Source organism: Pseudopipra pipra, chromosome Z (assembly GCF_036250125.1).
Source record: "Pseudopipra pipra isolate bDixPip1 chromosome Z, bDixPip1.hap1, whole genome shotgun sequence".
In the NCBI taxonomy this organism is placed as follows: Eukaryota; Metazoa; Chordata; class Aves; order Passeriformes; family Pipridae; genus Pseudopipra; species Pseudopipra pipra.
The window spans coordinates 13215970-13237776 of NC_087581.1; the positions used below are offsets into that span (position 1 = coordinate 13215970).

Genomic DNA, 21807 nt, shown 5'->3' on the forward strand with positions numbered 1-21807 from the left:
TATACTTTGTTTTGTCTAACTCTTTTTAAAAAAAATACCTCTGCTGTTTTGTCCATCTGTTAAAATTCAGCCTAAGGAAGAATCCTGGCACAGAAGAAATATAAAATTTAAAATCTGTGCGTTTTTGCAGCTGGAAAAAAATGTCTTCCCCCTTTTTCAGCAATTCAAATGGATTTTACTGTTAGATGATATTATTAAAAGAAAAAGTTGTTAATTCCCATTTACAGCATGATGATGATGTCACTATTGTTGTCTGATAAAACGCCACCAGCACATTCTCTGGTGAGAGAAAAAAGAAAGAACATGATAACAGTGCTGAGTTGGACCTTCACTTTTATTTGCTCAGCCACCTGCTGCTTCAGATCTATATAAGGAATATGCCTGCCTTGCAGCCAACAGAGAAGTACAAGATAGTCAAGCTATCCACACAGTTTAGCTTATTTATGTGAAGCAAGCTGGTAGCAGCAGCATGGAGCCCTATCTGAGTCAAGGTAATCAGGTGAGAGTTGATTAGCTTATGCACTGAACTTCTAGACCCATTCCATTAATTCTGCTTTCTCTTTTAAAGGTGGTTTGGGCATTCCTGTCCTGAACTACAGGCATACTTTAAAAGATGCTATTATACCTGAGAAAAAAATAAATTTACAACTTACTAAACTTTCCAGATGTATTTAGTTAAAATATTTTATATTTCTTGCTTTCTGTATTCAAGTATTCAAGGACTACAAGCTTTACAGTATTTGTGTTTCATATGCCATAAATATCTGAGCTTCTCAAGCAGAAAAGGTAATACTTATTTACAATGATCATGCTTTTTTTTCATGTTTCTCAGTTTCTAAGTCACTGAACGGTTTACCCTTATACCAGTCAACTCTCCTCTGTAAAGATATTTTTCATTAACAGAGAGACAGATTGTCTTCCTCAGCAGTGCTGCCCACTCCAAGCAGATCACTAAAGAACCATGGAGAGCATATGCTCAGCTATGACAGTGAATGCTACACAAGCATTTTTTCTACTGTTGTGAAATGTGGCTGTTAACATCTCTCCATTTTTCTCAGTACACTCAAGGACTTATTCAGTTGCTAATGCTGTTTGAGTCATGGAATATCTTTGCCTACCACATGGAAACAGGAGGAAAAACATGGAACATATGCTTTTATAAGGAGACTATAAGAGAATATACAAATAGCAATGGCGGAATTCTAGCAATACCCAGAGGACTATGGAAAAAATCTTTCACAGGGGAAAGAAATTAATTATAGCTTTCTTCTAACTTTTAGAGTTCAAATCATAAATATAAAGTTTGAATTTTAGTTTGGGGAAACAATCTAACATATTAGAAATTCTACTGTTAATTAATAAAAGATTTTACATAATTCTGTCTTTAAAACTGTGGGTCTTTAAAAATGTGGGTCCATTCATTTTGCATAGAGACTTGGATACCTGTACTTATAGGGAGTCATGTATGCTGCTTTTACTTAGAAATATGATGCTAGTTAGGGATTACATGTATAGAAATGCAGAGTGAACAGCTAGTGTCTCAGAAAACAGTAGAAATTCATTATTTAAGTTGTAAATATGGATAAATGGACAACTAATAATCCTTAAGGATGATGTTATTAATATAGAAGTCATGCAGGCAAGGCAATGTAAGCAGTGAGTGTTGACATTTCACTGTTTCAGCTGCGGGATCCAGTGATCACTTCTAACAAGGCAAAGACTTTGGTTAACTATAAGAATTAGAGCTAATATCTAAGGAAGGAAGTTAACCTAGAAACATTTTTAACCATCTTTAAGAATTCTGTTATGATTCATTTATTTCTGCTGTTTAAATGAGATCCTACTAGTTTCAGTTCTATAGAAGAGACCAGATCTAAAGCCTACATATGTCTGATAATCTTTCCTAAGCAAATCTGTGTGCTTCCCTGACCCCAAGTGTCCAACAGAACAAAGAAATCAGAAGTAAATCACCTTTGTGGGGTGTGATGGGCATCAAGACAACTGTTTGACCTCTGACCTGTTTGGTAGTGCTTTTTGTACTGTTCTTCAGCTTTTATCATATGATGCATTGATCCATGGTCATTGAGATAAAAGGTGATTTTTTTTGGTGAAACTGAAAGAGAATGCAATCATGCAGGTCACCTCACTTTCAGTCATAAATCAAACAAAGCATTCTGTGACAAAAATAAAAAAATCTCATACTGCTCAAAATTATTTATCTTGCTTATACAAGATAATCAATTCAAACCTCAGAGAGAGGTCACTGCCTGTGGTCATACTTCTATAGATATTATACTGGCGTCTAGCAGGAACATGTAACACTGCAGAGCTTGCAGGATTATTTCTGTAACATTTAGAATAAGCAATAGAGCCATTTTAACCATGTTATTTTTAAAAAAAAATTTACAACCTAATAAATGATTAAAACCTAATCTATCTGCACTGGTAAGCAGTTTCCTGAAACTTTTAGGTGACTATTACATACTTAATTTTTCCTACCTATTGTAATTTACTCTGTGATTCAGCAAAATGATTAAGCTTATGTAGTCTTCTTGATTTCTTTGAGATCATGTACAATCTCAAGCTCTGATATACACCTCATTAACTTAGGGAACTGAGATCCAAATATTAATCTTACAGGGTTGCATCCCTCAAGATATATCTTGGGTTTGAGTTAGTCTTCTGAGTACAGACACTATGGCATGGTTTTCCCCATAGAATTAATGTTAGAAAGACGGTATGAAAAGGTTGCAATTTAAGAATTTCTGTTCAACAAAAGAAAGAAGATGAAACCAAAGGATTTTTCAGGAACTCTTTTTCAGTAAATTACAAACATATCAGGATATGATGAAATCTAACTAGATTATTCAATGCCAGAGAGGTTTTTTCATTGTTCGGAAAGTTCATCTAGTCATTTCTGTTCCCCAAATTCTTTTTCTCTAAAGCCTCAGGGGTGCAGTGATGGGCAGAAAAATATTCCATTTTCCATATAACTACTTTTCAGTACAAAAGAGCTATAGTTTTCTCAGTTTAATCTGAGTGTTATTTCTGATCAATATACAGTGCTTTGCATGTTCATCACAGTAAGCCAGCTTTGTATACCCCAATACCTATTGTATGGACATCTCTTCAGTCTTTCATATTCCTTCCAAACTTTCATTCAAAGTGTGATAAATTGAGGTTCTATACAAATGAAATAGAAATTAATAGAAATATTTGAAAATAAGGATTGAACATTCCCTTTGCTGACATGGGTTGCCTATATAGTTTACATATCCTGTCTCATGTAACCCTACCAAAGGCAGCTAATAATCTGCCAAAGCTGTTGATAGCAACTAATTCATGAATTCAGTGCTGAGATTTTAAATTTTCACTCTTCTCAACTAACTTGGCACACCCTGCTGTCTAATCTGAATGCTGCATATGATTATGTACTGTAAAGTACAATTTTAGGATTATGCTAAATTTATCAACTACAAATCCAGAGTTTTCTCCTTCACTACCTCTAATATTAAACATTTAATATTTCTTCTTAAATATCAATGTATATTAGAAATTATTGTACTGAAATCAATGGAATTAATTGTCTCATTTTAATACAAGTAGCAGTAGAATCTAATTCTGACATACATTTTCATTTTTCCTCTGGTTCAGGTGTCGTACTTAGATTTTAAAAAGTAGAGAGTCAAATTCAAACGGCTAGTAGATTCTATGAGCTAAATTCTATAAATAAACTGTGAGAATGCAAATCTTTGAGCTAGTACTCTTCCTTGCAGATTTAATTCAATATAGGCAGAATAACACTGCCAAAAATTCTCTAGGGAAATACCAAAGTCCTTAAGGTACAGCCTTTACTAATAAGATTAAAAGATTTTTTTTTTCTTTTTTGTGTCTTACAGGAAATAATTTAAGTGTCAATGATATTTTTAATTATGGTTGATAATAATAATATATGAATGATTCATTTGAAGTAGCATTAAAAGGTCTTCCTTTTAAGGTTACCACATAGGTGTTTCCCGTTACAACAAAAAAGACTACAACTTTCACTCCTGCTTGAGTAAAACTATGCTAAAACATGAAGAAATTCCCCTAAAATATTTCTGCTGTCCTGTCTGTTGAATCTCAAATCACAACTCAGTGGGTGCCTTGTCCTCAAATTAGTGATAACAGAACATGTATGATTATTACACGAACAGTGAAGGGCTCATGGTACAGAGTTCACAGCCTTATGTATCACAGCTTTTTGTATGTTCCACAAACTTTCCCTTCAGTATAATAAAACTGGATGTAGCTGAGGGCATTGGCTTGAGAATGAACTCTGAAAGGGGCTGACTAGGGCTGTGTAGCTGAAGACTCTCATAGCCTGAATAAATCATTTAGCTTTTCCTGGGCAAAGTATTTCCTTGAGGATAAGTGGAAGCTGATGTGCCAGTTGGCATTGAGTTTCTGAAATGAATAAAACACTACCTGATATTCTTTAACATCTCCTAGTCTGTTTTATCAACTGCCAGCAAACATATCACATTCTATGGACAGCCAAGAGATAAATTCTCTCAAACACAGTGTATTAGGATAAATAATGTAACATATTATTTGAAAAATCAATAGATCAAAGTAAGTGGTTTTGGTGTCTCACAGATCCAAACAAAAAATACATCATAAATCAGATTAAGCACTAGAATTCTGTGAGAAAAGTCCACCACGTAACAGTAATTATTCACTTACTTGCTTTGTCCTTCCTTGCCAGAATTTCCTATTTGAAGAGTATACCAACTAGAAATAATGCTGACATTTGTTTTCAAAGTCTTTTCATCATAACTGCTTTCTAAATCATAAGCAAATCATAAAATTCACAGGAAGTGAATATCAGTACCTTTCCAAAATCTAAGTATTAAAAAAATGATTTATAGACATACTATTTTTCAATAATATGTGCAGTTTTCTTATGGCAAGAGGTTTTCAAGATTGATTGCATAATTACAAAAAATATTTTTTAAACATAAGAAAATTGCACTGTCATCTGCATTCCATCAGAAATGCCTGCTCAGAAGGGGTTGAATTCATCATCACAGATGTTCACCAACAAAAGTAAGACTTACTTTTTCCCAAATTAAATAACCTTTTCCTTTATTATTTCCCTAATTAAGGTTTTGTCCTCAGAGCTACCTCACTGAGGGTGACCCCACCCTGTGATGAGATCTTCAGTGATGATGTGATTTCTGTGCAGATCTTGAACTATTGTCAATAAAGCTTTCTGGATTTCCTAACTGTGAAATTAATTGAGTTGTAAAAATCCACAGGCAAGCTAGTAATAAAACAGTTGAGGATATGGAGATTATAAATTATAAAAAGCTTGAGCTTCCACTCTTTAGTTACTTCAATGTAAAATTATCCAGATCTTCTTGGAAGTGTAATACTAGAAGGTCAGTGGAGTAAATAAGGGCCTCATTCTGTGAATAACAATGGGAAATAAATATCTTTTTCTCCCTCAGGAACAACAGCTATAATCATGGGCTTCCAGCTTCTTTCTTTCTGGCTTAAAAAATCTTAAATTCCTCTTTTTTTTTGAAAATAGGAGTTGCTATCCTACTTTCCAGGCAGGTAGCAGATCTTGTGGGGTTAAATACCTAACCAGACTGAGAAAATAATTTGACTCAGATCTCATTTTATTATAAAAAGAGGACATCACCACATTTGCTGACTAGTCATGCTCAGAAACAAAATTGGTTGATGAAAACAGATTGCTTTTTGACAATGAATACACTCTGTTGAAGCTCTTGATTTGAGAAGAATTCAAGAGGAACTTTTAAAATCTGTTTGATATTCATGGATTTTTGAAATCTGACAGCCCTCGGCAGCCAGTCAAGTGGGCATTGCCGAGGGCAGCAGAGGAGGTTTAAATGGCTCCAGGGAGTACAGAGAACAGGAGAGGGTGAATGGGACATAGTGCGTCAAAAGGACATGGCAATTCATACCCACAGGGAGGAGCAGGAAGAGCTGAACCATCCTCCCAGCTACTGAGGTGACCTCACTTTTTGGGATGTTTTTCCCTTTTTTTTTTTACTTGCCCAACTTGACTAGGCCCATCAATGATTTACATGTGGTTGAAAGCCACTGCTAGCAGGAGCGTGGTGACCCAGACAAAGTTCCCCAGAAGGAGTGCAGCTGTCCAGATCTCTGGCTGTAGAGAGTATCTGAGCCTAGTGTTGGTACTGAAGGACAGCAGAAAAAACACCTGCATGCAGTGTGATCTGCTCTGTCTGGTGGCAGAGCTTAAAGAGGAGGTGGAGAGGGTGAGGAGTATCAGGGAGTGCAAAAGAGAAATAGACTGGTGGAGTTGCACCCTTCCATCTTGAGAGAAGCTCAGCAGATGGAAGGTCAGCAAGAGTTGGAGAAGCCCTGCCCCTCCTGCCATCAGGCAGAAGGAAGAGACCTAAAACATAGGGGAGAATGGAAACAGCTCCCTGCTTAGGGAGGTAGAAGAATCCCCTCCCAGCTTCCCTTGCCTTCCCAGATGCCTTTACAGAACAGATATGAGGCCCTGGTTCTCAAGGGTCAGGCAGATGACAGTGGAGAAGAAGGCCTATCTGGACGGTCTACCAGGTCAACACAGTCAACCAGATGAAACTCAGCCTCAGATATTAATTAAAAAGGGAGGATAGTTGTAGTGCATGACTTGCTTCTGAGGGGAACAAAGGGCCCTGTATGCTGACCAGACCCATCCCACAGGGAAGTCTGCTGCCTCCTTGAAGCCTAGGTAAGGGATATTACCAGGATACTCCCTGGACTAACTCAGCCCACTGATTACTACCCACTCTTGGTTGTCCAGGTTGGCAGCAACAAGGTGTATAAGAGTAGTACCAGGGTAATCAAAAAGGACTTCAAGGCACTGGGTCACTTGCTTGAAGGGACAAGAGCACGCATGGTGTTGTCCTCAAGTCCTCCCATACCAGGGATGAGTGCTGAAAGGAACAGGATGTGATCAATAAGTGGCTTAAAGACTGGTGCTATCGATGGAATTTGTGGGTTTTTTTATCATGGGGCAGTTTATATAGCACCAGGGCTGCTGGAGATAGATGGGATTCACCCATCTAGGAAAGGAAAAAGGATTCTAACCTGTGAGTTGACAGGGCTGATTGAGAGGTCTTTAAATTAGGTTTGAAGGTGAAAGGGATGAGACCAGGCTTGCTAGAGATGAGCATAGAGGTGGCATACCAGAGTCAGGGGCAAAAACAGCAGCCCAGCTGAAGTGCGTGCACACAGTATGGGTAACAAACGAGGAGCTAGAAGCCATCATGCACCAGAACCATGAAGTAGTTGCCATCACAGAAATATGGTGGGATGACTTGAACGACTGGAGTGCTGCAGTGGATGGCTCCAAGATCTTCAGAAGGGACAGGCAAGGAAGGAGAGGTGTTGGGGTAGCTCTGTATGTTAGGGAGTCTTCTGACTCTATAGAGCTTGAGGATAGGGGTGATATGGTACAGTGCCTATGTGTGAGAATCAGGGGGAAGGCTAATAATGCAGATATCCTGGTGGGACTCTGTTATATCTGATTCAAAAACTTCCTTGAAAAGCAGGCTTTAAAAAGAAAGGGGCCCAGGGAGGCTGGACATATTTTATGAAAGTAGTCTTGAAGATGCAGGAGCAGGCTGTCTCTATGTTCCAAAAAATGAGCCAACTGGGAAGAAGACCAGCCTAGCTGCACAGGGAACTTTTGCAGGAACTCAGGGGAAAAAAAGAGGGTGTTTTGTCTTTGGAAAAAGGGGCAGGCAACTCAGGAAATGTTTAAGGATGTTGTTAGGTCATGCAGAAAGAAAATTACAGAGGCAAGAGCTCAATTAGAACTTAATCTGGCAGCTTCTGTAAAAGATAATAAAAAGTATTTTTATAAATGCATTAATAACAAAAGGAAATGGAAGGAAAACCTCAATTCCTTATTGGATGTGGTGGGGAATAAAGTCACCAAAGATGAGGAAAAGGCTGAGGAACAGGTGACACCAGGGTGGGTGAGACTGTTGATCTGCTGAAGGAGAGGAAGACTCTGCAGAGGGATTTGATCAGGCTGGATAGATGAGCCAAGACCAATGGCTTGAGGTTCAACAAGGCCAAGTGGCAGGTTCTGCACTTTGGCCACAATAACCCAAGACAGTGCTAGAGGCTGGGGGAAAAGTAACTGGAAAGTGGCCCAGTGGAAAAGGACCTGGGGGTGCTGGTCAACAGCAGCTGAACATGAGCCAGGAGTGTGCCCAGATGGCCAAGAGGCCAATGGCATCCTGGCTTGGATCAGTAATGTTCTGGCCAGCCGGGCCAGGGCAGTGACTGTCCCCCTATACTGGGCACTGGTGATGCTGCACCTCAAGTCCTGTCTGGGCCCCTCAATTCAGGAAGGACATTGAGGTGCTGGAGCATGTCCGAAGAAGGGCAGTGAAGTTGGTGAAGGGTCTGGAGCACAAGTTCTGTGAGGAGCAGCAGAGCAAACTGGGGTTCTTTAGCCTGGAGGAGGCTCAGGGTTGATATCCTGAAAGAAGGCTGTAGCCAGGTGGAGGTTGGTCTCTTCTCCCAGGCAACTAGAGACAGGACAAGGACATAGTCTTAAGCTGTGCCAGGGGAGGTTTAGGTTGGACATTAGGGAAAATTTCTTCACAGAAATTATTAGATATTGAAATGGGCTACCCAGTGAGGTGGTGGAGTCACCATCCCTGGAGTTGTTTATGTAAAGACTGGATGTGGTGCTTAGTGCCATGGTCTAGTCTACATGGTGGTGCTTGGTGAAAGGTTGGACTCAATGATCTCAAGGGTCTTTTCCATCCGAATTGATTCTGTGATTCTGTGATGGTTAAGCATTATTCTTGTCAACATTTCTACACTCCTAAATAAATTAAGGAGATATATGTAAGCATTTTTAAAAGATTTTTTTTGTAATTTGCTTCCCAGATTTGCCTAGAAGTGAAAATGGAAATTATGAAATTAAATTCATAATCTACTTTTAAACTATGTTCTCTTTTGTTTCCTTGTGAACTCAGGAAGATCTGAAACTATTTCTAATTTTAGTTCTAGCTTATCAACAAAACATTTTAGATATATTTAAATAAATTCTGCATACGCATCTAACTGAGTGAAGTAATACTGTTCTAAAAACCTTTGTTTGTTTTGAACAATAACTTTTCACCTATTTGAGCAATAATGAAATATGATGTTTGTAAGTAGTAGTGTCTGAAATCAAATTAAATTAGTCTCATTAAAATTGAGAGTAGATTTTGGCTTTTGATGCAGTCTTTATTACTGAACATCAGCATAAACAAAGGCAGATTTTAACTCAAAATCATTATTTTATCAAAATTATTATTTTATTTTATTTATGATATTACTAAACTACTGACAGTTAGTTCAAGGTGCAATGTGAAACACACCAAAGCCTTAGTAGAATGAGAACAATTCAACTTCAATTTATTTTTTTTTTTAATTAAAACGCACTTTGATTTAAGCTTAATTTGAAATTACTGAATATGTATAAAAATTGAGTAGGAATAAATGTCCTTCTAAAATTTTGCTGTGAACTTTACTTCAGCCATGTTTTGTTTAGGAAGCAACAAATACTGTGGTCAAGTTAGGGATGGTAATATATACCATTAAATTTACTTTATATAATTAATACATTGAATATGGAAAATAATTACATTTTCTTAGGGAAAATGAGAACTTACAAGACAGGCTATGTTGCTGTTTTAAGCTGTTAAAAATTAGCATGTTGAAGGAGAATTGCACATTCTTAATTGTAACTCCCCATTACTCCCACACATTAATGTGTAATTCAAGTCTTGGGCATTACCAACTCAGGAAGTAACCCTAAATTACTGTCTGCTTGTAGCTTCTCTTGTTCATCTTGCTGTCCTTACTAAACAGAGTAAATCAAGTCAGTGGAGCTGCTCAGAGGATTTTATTCAAGGGATAATAAAATCCAGCTAGATTTTTAGTGTGACACATTTTTCCATTCTTATCCATAATTCATTTGTGCAAGTGGGCTTTTCTGCATTTTAATAAACAACATGAAAGAAAGAGCTATTCTCATGACATTTGCAGAACAACAAAGGAGTGTTGAAATGTTTACAGTAGCCCTTTCTCGTGACATGTTTAGGCTGATTTCTCTGATAAAGGTAATTAGTTACCCAGTAAACACCAATTATTTAATGTTACAGCAGTCTTGATTTTTTATTCTCTGGCAAACCAAAATACAAAAAAAAAATATTTTATTAGGATGGTATTTTAATTAGTGATTATTTTTTAATAATCACCGTTATTTTTTAGTACACCGTTTGTGTACGGTTCAGTAAGTAAAATGGCATTGTAAAAAGGCCTGGAAATTCTATCTCATGAAAAGTGATGTTCAAGCAAAACAAGAGCAAGAAAAGAGAAAAGCTACTATATCGTTGAAGTAACACCATGCGGAATCCAAACCACTGAATCATTTTTTAAAAAAATGTTGTAAATAAATGTCAAAAGGAACTCTTTACTAACATTTTTAGCAGTAAGTGTTCAAGGCTTTCCTGTAGGAATGTTGACCACCACATCCAAGGTTTTATATATATATTTGAGAGTCTTTTTTTAAACTGTGCTGCATCTGATGTACCATTTTCAACAAAACTAAGTAAATCTAAAGAGAACAGAAACATCCTTCAGCAGCATGGATCAACATGGATATATTAAAACATTAGGTGATGGGCCAAGCACAGTTCTAGAGACCACTAAATAATGAATGTGTAGTACATCTGCTACCTCCCAGTGGCTAGGAATGGGAAGTGTTTCACTCATGAGCATTGACATGAAGGTATACTTCAAAATCAAGGGATAGCAAATGATTGAACTTGATAATATTTATAAAAATACTATTTTTATGTTTACTGTAATTGATTAGACTTGAGGATATTGGGGTGGGAGTTCTTCTTTGTGCCAAGATACAGCAGTAAAAATTTAGTATTTCTGTCTGTAAAAAAGTCCACGAATGCAAAAAACTGAAGGCAATCTGTCTATTGTCACTTGCTTAATGAAAATTGCCTGCAAATTCATCACTGATATTTTGTACTCTGGCTCCAGTCCTCACTAGCAATCCAACCTCTACATAAAACTGGGAGAGTTCAATGCCTGAATGAGTCTGGGATCTGCTGAAATCAGTGGCTTTTTTAATTGCTGGAAGTTACTTGAACACCCACTTCTCTTTTGTGTTTCTCATAAATTATTGAGAGGTATTCAGAGCCATGAGTAGGATTGGGATGTTTACCAAGCTGGGCTTGCCATTTACATTGTCACAGTGGGAACTGAGCATCCAGATGTGGAAGGAAAAAGTTGTAGTGATTTATAAATGAATGGAAATGTCCACGTTCAAGGCAAACTCATTTTAGATCATAAAGATGCAAAAGTGACCCTTTTCATCACGCTGTTGAAAATTATATGTTCAGTAATCTTGAAATGCAATTGCTAGGTGGTCAAAAAGATTTCCTAGCATCAAGTAAATTCCCAGTGATAACATACAATGTTGCATAAGTCTGTCTAACATTGATTTTAGCAGAGTAATAATGCATCGGCTGCTATTGTGGATAAACAAAATTCCACTTTGCTTTAGTTGTCAACTTTATGAATACTAAATATACAAGACTTAGCTTAGTTGAAAGGATTCTTTGAGAGCCAGCAATAAATTACCTCTGTTGTGTACTACCATGCTTCTTTCTCAATATTCCTTGAATTTTTACTTTTGGCATGAGAAAGTCATTGCCTGAGAAGTTTCAGGGTGGCTTTGAGTTAAGTTTTGGGGCTATTCATCTGTGGTTAGGTAAATTCTGTTTCGTCCCAACTTGGGTTTATTTTGGTTTTTCTGAGTCAAGCAAATGCTTTTAGTGAAAGAATGTAGAAAAAGCCAAATTAACTTATGGAAGAACAAACCAACAGACAGACTTTTTTTACTGCATGAGCACAGAACAGCAATTTCACAGAAATTAATATTCTTTATGAAAAATGTTAGTGGGACAGTAACATCTCTACTAATTTTTTTGCTCTAAATATCCTACTCTGCTAATACAGGCTCCATGTGCTCTTCCTATTCTTATCACTTAAGCTTGAGTGCCTTCAAGTAATGCATTAAACAAATTGATTGCAATCTCTTACGTGCTTATCCTTTCATTTTTTTTCCGCTGAGAGGAAAGTACATGCAGATGGAAAGTGTCTTCTGTATTTTTATGTACTATTGATGTGCACAAATAGAGATATCAATCTGGCTGATCTATGTGTCAGTCCATCCAATACGAAGCCAGATTGTGGGAACATATTTTCCAGTTGAAACAGGAAATTGTGAGGTTTGTGACAGTCAATAGTTCCCATGGTTGTAGTCATGGGCCACTCTGTGGGAGTACATTATCCTCTGAAAGCACAAACGAGCTCTGTCTTTATTTCTAGCATTTCATTGTGCTAGAGGAATGAAGTTGTTGAATATGGGCCTTATGAGGATCCAAACATAAGTGTAAATCAGTGAAATACCAAAAAATTCAAAGTTGCAAATATGACTTAGAGGTCAGTTTCCAAATGGGGATATTTATTAAAATTCAAGAGTTATTTCTCTATTCTGGATCCTGGGAGTTTAATTGTTGTGATTGTTTGCTATCATACTGTTCTTCCACTGTCAATGTCATAAAAATATTTATTTTACACTTATTAGATCCTCATCTCTATTTTAGTGTAGCTACAGAGATGACTGTCACAACAATTGAAATGAACCAATGTGAAAACACAAGTCGTAAAACTGGCAAAAGCATATGAATTACCTAAAGTAATTGTTTGTATTTAATTTCTAAGTTTAAAATCAATGAATTCCCATTGCATTTATGATAATATTTTTAAAGAATTATAACATTTTCATTTGAAACTGGTATCTATTGAAATGCTAAAAAGTAGAAGGGAATAGTGTCAAATAGCAGACGCTTCTCAAGAAATGCATTAAATCATTGTTGGAGGTAACCTTTCACTGAAATACATCATAACAATAAAGATGAAATGTGTTAAACTTGCTTGGGATTATTTCTTGGTGAGGAAGAAATTGGCAGAAGGCATAAATCAATTATACCATGCCTAGACGTACAGCTTACAATCAGATCATGCACCAAGCACTAACCATCTTTTGTATTGCATGACAGTTTCTTTTGTGGTGTGTTGGGATTTCTACATTTACGTGACCACTGACTGGGATTCTTGTTCAGACTCTCCAGTCAAGCACTGTGATGGTGGTGGCCAGATGAGGTGACTGTCCGTGCAGTGCCCTCACTGAGTCAAGCTGAATTCACAGAATCACAGAATGGGTCAGGTTGGAAGGAAGATCTGCTCCAACCTCTCTGCTCAGGCAGGGTCATTCCAGAGATATGGCACAGGACTCTGTCTAGATGGTGCTTAAATATCTCCAGTGAGGGAAACTCCACATTCTCTCTGGGCAATCTGATCAATGCGTGGTCATGTGCACAGTAAAGAAGTTCTTCCTTATGTTCAGGTGGTACTTTCTGTGCATCAGTTTCTGACTGTTGCCTCTTGTCACCTTGCTCAGCACCACCAAGCAAAGCCTGGCTCCATCCTCTTGGCACCCCACCTTCAGATACTTATAGACATTGATGAGATCGCCTCTCATTTGTCTCTTCTCAAGGCTGAACAGGCCCAACTCTCTCAGCCTTTCCTTGTAAGAGTCCAGGCCCCTAATCATCTTTGTTGCTGTTCTCTTTTACCAGTCATGATTTTATAGATGTCTCATGTCATCTTGCCAGTCTAGGCCATTGAGACCTATTTTATTTTGTCAATCCTTTTATGGAAGATTTTTTTTGTCTTTAATCATCCTTTTTACCCCTATGTCATATTTTTTCTGTTCTACTGTAATATTCTTGAGACAGAAGAACCAAACCACAGGCACTGTTTGCAGGTGCTATACAGTTTTATATCTTTCCATAATGATGTTCTCTGTTTTATCTTCTGTTCCTGCCTTGATTATTCCTAACATTTTGTTTGCTTTTTCACTCCTGCTTCACACTGAGCTGACATCTTATGAACATTTTCATAAAGTGACTTTCTTTTGTAAGCCTTTTATTATTCTAAAATATATTTTCTGAATGGTAGCAACTATCTCATAAACCTATTACTGTGCCATACCCTAGCTTCCCAATCATTGCCATGGCTCACATTACTTTTTAAAAGCTATGTCGCTGGCAGTAATATGCTTATTTACTAGACTGACCATCTAACAATGCCACTAGTAGGGAGGATGTTACAACTCCACCCCTTAAAAGAACAATGACAAGGAAAATTATAGAATCACTGTAAATTGGATATCAATGGGGCAATGAAGCTCAGGGCCCTTTCCTTAATCAGCACTGCCCTCTGATGATACCTTAGTAAGTAACTGCCTGTCAGTCATGATTAGAGACAGGTGATTTCCTCACAGCCCAGCCAAAAGCCCCACCTTGTCTTTAAGGCTTGATCTCAACAATCTGCAACTGCAAATTTGCAATGGAGAATAGGTCATTCCAACTGTAAGCACAAAGCACAGTTACTGCAGGAAAGAAATGTACAAATGAGCTAGAAATAATGAATCCTTCTTTACAGAGAAGAGGCTTCATGAATCCTCTCCTTTTGACTGCTGCATGTTCTATTTTTGAGACCAAACTGTTCCTTGTTTATGATGAAATGAAATAATTTGATAGACAGATGACAGGCATACTGTGTACTAGAAGAGCAGCTGTTTGCAATAACATAATACATTCTGGCAAAACCAAGGGTATTGAAATCAGCTGCTAGACACTTTCCAAAGTAATGCCATTAGGTTTCTATAATAATTCTTGAGAGTACAAGTCAATTTCTTGATAGTAAATCTTTGCAATTTATTTTATAGCAGCTGAATTAGGCTCCCACTTCTTAACTGCCTTGTAAGAAAATCTTCATTTTTCTGTGAATTTAGGAAGTTACACCAAATACCAGAAGTTTATTAATGGCTCCATTATAATATCCCAATGCTTAAAAAAACTAACCAGTGTGAACCTTTGAGTTAATTTAGTACCTTTTTGTTTATTTGCTTGTTGCATGTGTTTCTCATTAATGACTAAATAGACCAGATTATTTTATGTATATAATTCTTTGAGATTCTTGTCTGATTGGTAGAAAAACATTTTTCATGCTTTGTTAGAAAAGTAAATGCATACTCAAGTCCTCACCTTAAAAGATTTGAAACAAAATTTAATTAACAGAATATAAAGACTCCAAAAGACATAGTCTTTTAAATATTGCATGTGCATGGTAACCATGTATCTCTAAAACAACAAATACAAATGGGAAGTATAGTTTGACAGGTCTAGAATTCTCTTTTATGTCTTTATAGGAAAGTAGAAGCAGATGCTGAAATACACCTCATGCAGGCCCCACATTCAAGAGGTCTTGAACCAATCCTTCTACTCAGGTTGAGGGAGGTAGGTCAGTAAGTCTGTGGTTCAAATGCCCTTACTCAACTTCTACCTGGCTCATTTTACATTTCAACTTATGCCCTCTGCTAAGTTATTTTCTCTAGCTTGGCATCACATTAACTGCCCTTCCCTAACTGGCTTGAGGTTGGTTCATATCTACTTACAACAGGTTGTACAAGAAGGCTGTGGTAAAAGGACTGACCTTGAAAAACTGATTTTTTCCATGGATCTCATGTTGTACTTGAAAATTATTGTATTCATGATTATTTATGGGGTTATACTTGCCAGTTGCCCATATAGTTTAACAAATAAATGTGCCTGTGATATCTCTGCTACAGGTCACTTTCTTAAGAGAGCACCTGCAAAGCAGAATCATGATCTTTAGCATCATCTCAAATCTTCCTCATTTTCTTTCTCACTACCTGGAATTTTTCTTCACTTATCTTTACCCTTGAAGCTGTCAAGGCTGTCTTAGTGATCAGTTATGGTTCACATTCCAAAGCAGGTGGAATTGCTCTCTGGAGGTACCTTTCCCAGTGACTGTAGAGGGGGGGAGTCTAAGAAAGCAGCTTACACTACATCCCTACTACGTAGACAAAAATAAGGAGCAATAAAGTCCTCACTTCAAATTTATAGCTAGAAGTCCTTTACAATATATAAATACTTTGTTTTGGAACATGGACATAAGCATACAGGGATAGATGAAACTGGTATGGTTGGAGGGGGGGATGTGTTTTTTTTTTTATTTATTTTCCCTTTTTTTTGGAACGGGAATGCTTATTTTAAACCTGCAGATCTTTGGTACTGAGGTAAACTGACATTCATGCAATTTCCCAACATAGTGAGAAAATAAAGTAGAATTTGCATCTCTCCCTGCTTGTTCATAATGTTACCTATCCGGATTTTTATATCAAGATGGTAATGAGTGGTAGTCTGTTTTGCATGGTGATTACTCTGAATCCACATTAAAGCTTCCTTCCAAATCCAGCTATTTTTGAAGACTTTTTCAAACAGATTTACAGACCTTGTTGTAACATGAGTGAGATACGTGACACAGTTGGAAGTACCCCAGTACAGTTTAACAGCTAGTACTCTGCTGTGAAACTGTAATGGTTCATCTCTGCTACAAAGATTAAACCTGTTAACGTGTGAATAAAAGGCACTTAAGATAAAATTAAGATAACTAGTTATCACATAATCCTATGCTAAATTAATACGTTCAACAGAATGACCTGTGGTGGAGTCCCATAGCTACTGTGAAACTGGTAGCATAGCTTCTGTTAGTTTTCCTTTTTCCAAATGCTGGAGTGCTTCAAAATTGTATTATTGACTACATCAAGCTGTTGACTAAGTTAAAGTATAAACTCTTTCTCAACTTTAAACTCATAAATCCAAGAAATACAGAGTTAAAATTCTTAATAGAATTTAATGCTCTTATAATAATTTTTTTAATTATTTAAAGAGACAAACAGTAGACAAGGAATAATAAGTTCTTTAAGTCAGCTGCTATTGGAAATACTGTATAAATAAAATCAACCTATTGGATTCCTGTATTAGATAAATTCTAAACAGCACATAAAAAATGGGGGAGAGAATGTTTTATTTATGTGATATATACAGTGCTCAGCTTTGAAAACAGCAAGGAGAAAAGAAGGTAAAACCTTTCTTTGTTTCCAAAGTGAACATGTGGATGTAGACAATTCTTGCTGTAATCTAGGAGTCTAGAAGTTCCTCAGATTACTTAAATGCCATGGAAAAAAATTCATAAGAAAAATCTCCTTTTCACTTTCTTAGCATATGAGCCGTGTTTGAAGGATACTCCTGGATGAGCATCACCAGGGGTGTTACTAAAGGAGCATCAACAACACTACAGGCAAGAGAAGGAAGTAATGATTGTGCTAAATTTGTTTCTGGATTCAGTGGTTTAAAGTAACTGACTTCCATGTCTTCTGGCAAAACACATTTTTCACTGCAATATCTTTTTGATGCTGTTTTCAAATGAGCAACAGCATCAAACTGAGCACCAAAAATTGGCAGAGCTTTTGCATATCTCTCCCTCTCACACTATGACAAGAGGCTTTTTAAAGTAGTTTCAGGGAAGTCCATTCACATCTTGTGGAATGCAAGAGAAATTATCCTTTTGCTACTATGCAGATAAATGCTGCTCATGGCTCAGTGTATAATCAGCAGAGAGATTTCTCCTTTTCCTCAACTTATCTAGTCAATACAACTTCTAGTGACTTGGATTTCAGGAAGAGGAAAAGTCAGAGTCATGCTACATAACCAAGACAGATTATTGCTATAAAAAAATAGGCCCCTTTACTTGCCCATACAACTCGGAAGAGATTGTCTGTCCTCCTGGCTGCAGACCTTCTGGCATACTTCATACTCTTCACATTTGAATTGCAAATCTTGATTTTAGTTGTTTGGTTTTGGTTTGGTTTGGTTTGGTTTTTTGCAATATAATAGTAGTGGGTAATATATTCTTTGCAGCTTTTTCAATCTTCAAGTTCATGTACTGAGAGGCACTTGCAATTTAAACTAACAAAGATTTATTTGAAAGATATTAACCAGACCACTGTGCCTGTTTGACACTTGCTATTGAAAATCAAAGATGAAGCTTTTTTTTTATATGTGGATCCATAAAATAATGTAAAGGTGGTTGAAAATTACATGTGGGTATATTGGGCCTTACTTCTTGTGTTGGGGGAAAAAACAGTTTTCCTCCTGAAGTTATAAAATGGTAAACCCCCAGGGGGTGGTTACCCTTGGGGTTGAGCCAATGAGCGCTTCTGCAAAATATAAAACTATCACCCAGACCAGAAAAGAAGGGGGTTGTAGTACTTGTAGTTGGAGAGGTAGCCATGTTCTGAGGCCACAAGGAGAAGGGGCAGGAGCCCTGCTGGGGGGCTATGGCCCCCCAGCCCCCAGCTGGGGGGCTACAGGGACTTGGAAAAGTGTTAAACTAGACTAAGTATCTGTAGCTGAGAAGCTGGGAGTTTTTCTCCTCCACCGTGAGCAGCAGCAGGAGCAGCGTACAGAGAACAGTGGCAAAGAGCCAGAAGATAAGGAGCAGCACACTTGTTGCATGCGGCCAAGCAGGAAACTAAGCTCTACAGAGAGAGAGAGAGTTTGGGTAAGAACTGAAACAAACTCCCCAAACCCCTCTGAGACCTCCTAGAGAGGAGGAGCAGATGGACTCTTACTTGAGAGGAGTCCTGGAGTGCTACAGCACCGAAAAGAGAGGAGCTGAGAAGCTCAAGGCATCCTGGAGCTGGACCGGGACAGCCAAAGGAATGCGGAGGAGAGCTTCGCCCCCCGTGCTGCTCTGAGACAGAGCACAGGAGCTCTGATAGAAATCTTGAGGCAAAGGCCTTCAACTGAAAGCTGCCCAAGACGTTCTGACTCAGGGGTGAATCCCCTGAGGAAGGGACCTTCATGGGATGTCTTACACCCCATGATATGACGTGGTGAGGTGAGCCTTGTCCCTGCTACGCAGTCCATGAAAGAGAAAGACCCTTGCTTGGAGTCAAAGGGCTGAGAGCGGCTTGGAGACCTCCCTCGTGTACTGGCAGAGATCCAGCTACAGCTGCTGCATGGAAGAAGAGAGCCTGCTAACTTAAAGTTGCTGCTGCTCTGAGAGTAGAAAAGATCTCTTCCTTCTTCCCTCCTGGACTTCTATTTAGAGAGAGAAGAGATTTGATCCGTTGTAAATACTGCTTTATCATGGTAGAGATAGTTGAGATTGTGTGTGTAATGTATTGTAATATTTATTTGTAAAGTCATTGTAATATAATCCCTTCCCTCCATTTTGAGTCTTGTGTGGTGTCTGGAAAACCCATCTCACACTGGATGGAGGTGAGGGAGGGGGCCTTGGACTCAAGAACTGGATTTTTGGGGCTCTCAAAACATTACACTTCTCCAAGCGGGACTAGCTTTGAACTTGGATCAGGTTGCTCAAAGCCTTGGCCATGGGAGATTTGAAAATCTTCAAGGGATAGAAGATACAGAAAACTTGAAGTAGACTTTTCTAACTGCTAGGTTACTATCCTAGTGAAAAATTTGTTTTTCTAATATGAGGTATTTCTGACACCTGAACCTTCCAACCAACAGTTTGTGCCCATCATCCCCTTTTAGCTCAGCTGGCATTGTCAAGAAAGATGTTGGCTCTGAAATTCTTGTAAATAGCTTAAAAATAATTTCAGGGACCTGTATGATTTACAATAATCTAGAATCCTGAATTTTACACATACCCATAGAGAACTGCAGAAATTAAAAAGAGAAATGAAAAGGAGTAAAGGTGCACAATGACTTTTGAAGTGAACTAGTTTGATGAAATTTTTGTTGGAAAGGGTATGTTCAACACCATATAGAGATTTCTTTGTCTCATGGAATTAAAACTAATGAGAGTTATATAACTACAGCTAAAAATAGAGAAATATTATTTCTTAAATTTTGGCTTTCATTACAGGTTGATATTGCATTTATTTTATTCATAGCAATCATATATTATGTAAGTTAACATATCATAGAATCATAGAATGAACCAGGTTGGAAAATACCTCCAAGATCATCAAGTCCAACCCTTGATCCAACACTGCCGTGGTTACTAGACCATGGCACTAAGTGCCACATCCAGTCTCATCTTAAAAACCTCCAGGGACAGTGAATACAGCACCTCCCCAGGCAGCCCATTCCAATGTCCAATTACTGTCTCCATAAAAAATTTCTTCCTAGTATCCAACCTAAACCTCCCCTGGCAGAGCTTAAGACCGTGCCCTCTTGTCCTACTGGTTGCCTGGGAGAAGAGACCAGCCCCCACCTGGCTGCAACCTCCTTTCAGGGAGTTGTAGAGAGTGATGAGGTCACCCCCAAGCCTCCTCTTCTCCAGGCTGAACAACCCCAGCTCCCTCAGGCTCTCCTCACAGGACTTTTGCTTGAGTCCCTTCACCAGCCTCATTGCTCTTCTCTGACAGTTCAAATGCTATTGTCTCAGTTTAAAAAGACTTGAGTGTTTTGCTAAGGAGGATGACTTATGAGGTAAACCAAACTCCTCTCTCTCAGCAATTGTAAATCCAATACTAAGAGGCTCCAATCGAGGAAGTATGAAAAAAGGAAGAAATAACAACCCTTTATTAAAGGATATATGTATATTGGCAAAAACAGTAGCAGAACACAAAACCAACTAAACAATAATCCTGTACCCAAAAGTCACCTTCAAAAAGGAAACAGTTTGATACTTCTCTGTCCTCTAGTGCGATTCTAATCATGACTGGCAGGGGCACTGTTGGATCACTGGAGGAGCAGAGCCTGCATTTGCTCGGTGTTGGTCGGCAGGGCACTGTTGGGCTCCGGCTGTCGCTGCGTGGGGGCCGCGTATCACAGGAGAAGGCGCAAAATAGAGATTTCCCCCACAACTGAGGAGGAGAAGGGGAACAGGGTAGAGAAGGGTGGTTTCCTTCCCACTAAACTCATGCTGTCTGCAGCTCGCTGTGATCAGGACTCCCCTTTTTTCGTCAATGAGCACAAACTCTCCGATGAAGTCTGAGCGGATTCGGGCTGGGGACAGGGCAGCACACAGGCAAGCCAAGGCTGGAGAACAGCCAGATGACCAGGTCGAGAGTAAAATGGCCTCTGAGCTTTTCCAACACACCTTGCCCCCATTAAGGCAAAAAGTGAAGGGTCTCCAGTTTGCAAAGAGAGGAGGAGAAAAAACTCCTGTTCCCTCCCTGCAGTTCTGGATGGGTTATTAGTCTGGAATGCAGGTCAGCCAGCTTGTTCTTTTGTATAGTCAATCATCCCTTCCCTCTCCCTGTTCAACATCCTTCTTTTACAGCAGGACGAGGGAAAGGAAAATTTCTGCTTGGAAGTTTAGAACAAGTAAACCTATGAAAGCTATTTAAAGGAATTTAGAGACATGAAGGCAACTCAACATTTCAGATTGCTGGGTGCTGAGGATGTTATTTTTAGTGTGTACTGGTGAATTGGTGTGAAACTCATGGCAGCTGATACCAGACACTAATAATATAAAATGGTGTGGAGTACAGCTGTGTGTGCAATTCACTGGGTGAATGTATGGAAAAGAGTCACCTTAGGGAAAACAGGAAGTACATACTGTTCATGAAGAGTAAAAACATTCAACACTTGGAAGGCAGATGAATTACCTCAGTGAGTTAAATATACATCTTAATAGCATAGAAATCATCATTCAAAAAAAAAATGTCATTGCTCTTTGCAGACTACAAAACCACAAAGCATTATGGCATGAAGACATTTGAATATACATCCAAGTTAACTGATTTTTCTAAAAGAGGTATCTTTTGTAGAT

General features: G+C 38.2%; 1 long non-coding RNA gene across 1 annotated transcript in view; it reads left to right on the plus strand.

Annotated features, from left to right (window-relative positions):
- Positions 1–394: 394 nt before the first annotated feature.
- The window catches only part of LOC135407125 (uncharacterized), a 45627-nt gene continuing 24214 nt past the window's right edge, over positions 395–21807 (plus strand). Inside the window, exon 1 of the long non-coding RNA XR_010426712.1 lies at positions 395–499. This is a non-coding gene — a long non-coding RNA (uncharacterized LOC135407125). The remainder of the gene's footprint in view (positions 500–21807) is intronic.